Source organism: Myotis nattereri, assembly GCF_964212035.1.
Source record: "Myotis nattereri genome assembly, chromosome: 21".
In the NCBI taxonomy this organism is placed as follows: Eukaryota; Metazoa; Chordata; class Mammalia; order Chiroptera; family Vespertilionidae; genus Myotis; species Myotis nattereri.
In genome coordinates this window covers 7,799,060-7,803,211 of record NC_138097.1, presented here as the reverse complement: position 1 = coordinate 7,803,211, position 4,152 = coordinate 7,799,060, and the positions used below count along the sequence as shown (strand labels likewise).

At 49.8% G+C, this 4,152-nt stretch overlaps 1 pseudogene across 1 annotated transcript; it reads left to right on the top strand.

Moving 5' to 3' along the window:
- The first annotated feature begins 1,034 nt into the window (after positions 1 to 1,034).
- Positions 1,035 to 2,843, top strand: LOC308535807 (ornithine aminotransferase, mitochondrial-like; annotated as a pseudogene). The gene is made up of 2 exons: positions 1,035 to 1,202; positions 1,583 to 2,843. The product of its transcript is annotated as an ornithine aminotransferase, mitochondrial-like (transcript).
- The last annotated feature ends 1,309 nt before the right edge of the window (positions 2,844 to 4,152 follow it).

Sequence of the window (4,152 nt, the reverse complement as noted above, 5' to 3'; positions counted from 1 at the left end):
TGAATTTCACTCAGTCCTCAGATACTCGACTGATTTTTTGGCCATATGGAATTCTTGGTTTTTGAATTCTATAAACAAAATGGTTTTTCTCAATTTTTACGATTTATAGCCCACTTGTACCATACACTTATACATTTAATCTGCATTGTTAATTCTCCACCAGTGTTCTTTAAGTTTAAGCATTTAATGATACATTAAAGTCTAGGTTTGTAGTAGTTGAAAACTTCCCTGGTGTAAATACCACCACCACATTCAAACTGCCAAAATGTTGGCATTGAACATGGACATAAGATATTTCAGTAGTACATCATTATATTTTACTAGTGGCTGGGTGTCTGGACTTGTGCACATTGAAAGGAAATTAATTAGAAAATGACAAGTGGGGTGGGACTGGCTGAGAAGGGTCCCTCGCACCCTAGTGCCAACCTCCCCCAGTCCCTCCCCTTTAGGCCGCACCTGGGGCAGCGCCTTGGCTTCAAGGGTGTCTGTGGAATGAGTGGGATTCTTCTGGCAGGTGAGGTCCTGCGGCCTGGCCTGCATGGAATCGGGCCGAAACCAGCTCTCCGATATCTGCTGAGGGGTCCTGGATTATGAGAGGGCAGTTCTCAGGTGACACACCCAGAATCAGGCTCCCTCCTCTCTGGTTCTGGGATGCGTGACCCGAGAAACGCCATTGTCTTCCATCACTATCTCTCATCCCAGTGGTTCTGGTATCTATCTATTCTCAGATACATTAGTGACTTATTTTACTAAAAACCCCCGATAAGTTTGTCCCTGACCAGAGAGCTAAATTGATTAAAGCATCATCTCAATAGAGCCAAGTTTGTGGGTTCCATCCTCAGTCAAGCTCCATGCAAGAATCAAACAATGTGCTGCCACCGAGACGTAGCAGCTGGTTCCGGAGCCGGAGGCGCCACCAGGGATTATTGGACCCAGCAGATTGTCCCTGGATCCAGGCTGAACAATCTGCATTTCCATCTTAACAGCGGGAAGAAAGGGTAGCTGGGCAGTGGAATTCCTGCTCCACGGACACGATGCTTTCCAAGCTAGCTCGTCTGCAGACTGTGGCGGGGCTTTGCCAGGGCGCCCACACGTCAGTGGCTTCTGCTACATCCGTGACATCTAAGAAGACGGTCCAAGGCCGTCTATGGTCTGATGACGATTTTGAACGGGAAGCCAAGTATGGCGCTCACAACTAAAGGGTGTCCCAAAATTCACGCAAGAAGTAATTTTGATAGAAAACACAGGTTTATAATTAAAACTTGTAAATTTTTTATTGATTCATAAAGTATATAGTATAGGGTTAGGTATGGAATAGCACATCGGGTAAATGGCCTCCACGGCTTTGCTGGCACATACGAAAGCTGTGGTCTTCATTGGTCTTCATTGTCCTTCATTGTCCCTGCTCCTGTGCCATAATTGGTACTTGGTAATGCTTATCAAATTGAAGGGATTGAAATCACAGGGTAACAGATATTAGAATCTGATTCAATGAACCAAGTAAAATTAGGCTTTTATTTTTTGTTGTTAATGCTCATGCAAAATTCAAATCTTGTGTGAATTTTGGGACACTCTTTACCACCCCTTACTGGTTACCCTGGAGAGAGGGACAGGTATTTCCCTGTGGGATGTGGAAGGCAGGAAATGCTTTGATTTCCTGAGTGCACACAGCCCGGTCAACCAAGGGCATTGCCGCCCCAAGATCATGGACGTCCTGAAGAGCCAGGCAGAGAAGTTGACGCCGACCTCGAGGGCCTCTTACAACAATGTGCCGGGCGAGGACGAGGAGAACGTCACGAAGCTCTTCAGCTACCCCCAGGTTCTCCCCATGAGCACAGGGTGGGGCCGGGGAGACCGCTTGCAAACTAGCGTGGTGGTGGGGCTGCACGGGGAAGGGCATCCCCAAGGACAAAGCCACTATCGTCTTCGCAGCTGGAAACTTGGGGCAGGGCTCTGTGTGCCATCTCCAGCTCCATGGACCCCAGCAGCGACGACGGCGTTGGCCCCTTCATGCCGGGGTTCGAGACCATTCCCTACAACGATCTGCCTGCTCTCGAGCGTGCTCTTCAGGATCCAAACGATGCCGCGTTCATGGTCGAATCCATTCAGGGCGAGGCGGGCGTCATTGTCCCGACCCAGGCTACCTGATGGGTGTGCGCGAGCTCTGCGCCAGGCACCCGGTCCTGTTTATTGGATGTGACCCAGACGGGACTGGCCAGGACTGGCCGGTGGCTGGCGGTCGGCCATGAAAACGTCAGGCCTGACCTCGTCCTCCTGGGCAAGGCCCTTTCCGGTGGCCTGTACCCCGTGTGGGCGGTGCTGTGTGACCATGAGATCATGCTGACCATCCAGGCTGGGGAGCGCGGCTTCACGTACGGGGGCAACCCCCCGGGCAGCCGGGGGTCCGAGGTTTTGGAAGAAGAGAACGAGCTCAGGAAGCTGCCCTCGGACATCGTGACCACCGGGGGTGGGAAGGGGCTGCTGAACGCCATCGTCACCCGGGAAACCAAAGATTCCGATGCTTGGAAGGTGCGCCTGCGCCTTGGAGATAATGGACTTCTGGCCAAGCCCACCCACGGCGACATCATCAGGTTCCGCCTCCGCTGGTCATCAAGGAGGACGAGGTCCAGGAGGCCGAGGAGATCAACAAGATCATCAGTCTTTCTGGGCCCGCCCCCGCCGGCTTTCTGAGGGCGGGGCCTGCTTCCCCGGGGGCGGGGCCTGCTTCCCCAGGGGCGGAGCCAGCTGGGCTGGCAGCTTGGCCACATCCTCATAACAGCCTGTGTGGTGCTGCTCTCAGCGCGGGCTCATTCCACTCCCCTGTGTCTTCAAGGACCTTTTAAAACATATGTTATTTTCAGTTCATACATGCTAGAGCGGCATTTATAACCACGCAGGTGGCTGTGTAAGAGAACGTGAGGGAGTCTGTTTGATCACGTGTGTGTGCTGAGGCGAAATGCTCTCTCTGTATGTAGGCAGCCTTTTCGGCAAGTCCCATGTGGTTTTTACAGGTTTTTATCATTTCCTCGCTGGTGTAAATATATTGTATTTCAAAACGTTATATGGGGTTTTACATAGAAGACTGCTTTAACCTTATCAAGTTGAATCATAATCACTGAATTTTAGGAAGGATGAAATGGTTAAGCTTATTTAAAGTACTAGGTTTAAAGAAACTTTACATTAGCCAACACCAAGACATGTCATTATTTTGAATTGAGAACTAATGTTCAACATTCCCAAATTACATTTTCAATGTTGGTATAATTTGTAAAAAAAAATACTCATTTTCCGTTTTTCTTTAAATTTAAAATAAAGCTTATATTAAAAAAAGAATCAAACAATGTATAAAATTAGTGGAACACAAAATGGGTGTTTCCCTCTCCCTATTCTTCTCTCTCTTTCTCTCTCATCAATATATTTGTGCGTTTTTTTACAAAACGAGTCAACACGTGCGAACACCATCACAGACCAGGCAGGGACCCTGTGGTGAACCAGCCATAAGGGTTCTCATGAGGGCAGAGCACACAGTGAGGGAGAGGACAGGAGGGGAGGGGCCCTGCTGTCAGTGTGGAGGGTGGGGAACTGGGGCTGAGCTGAGTCATCCACAGGTAATCATGGCATCTGTGCTCCCTGAGACTAAACCCTAAGGGGCTGGGGAAAGCTCTGGGCCTGGACATGGGCTTTGTGGTCTCAGCACCTTCCAGCCAGGGGTGGAGATTGGGCTATTTTGGATTCAGGTAGTTGAGGAGTCCAGATCCCTCCCAGCCGTTCTGGAGCAGCCCCTAATAGTTGAGGCCCTCAAATGAGTTCACCGACCTCTGTGCAGCCCATACACTCTCCTAAGCCCCACGAGCATTGTTTGAATCTCTCTATTTTTGCATTTCTGTGTAATTTTCCATTTTCATTTCATAAAAATACCACTGCCCAACCAGTCCTGGAGGTAGCATGGATTCTCCAGGAAATGGTGCTGTGTGATTTTAATAGTGAGACCATTCTGAAGTACAAGCATTTCCTGAAGGAGAGGCTTGGTCTCAACATGATACCACATTGGGGGGATGCATTCCAGGTGGTCTCCCCGCTCCATAAGTTTGGCCCATGCCGAGCAGACCCTTGCACCTGGAGTGAGGTGATGGAGCCTAGATTCTGAGGGAC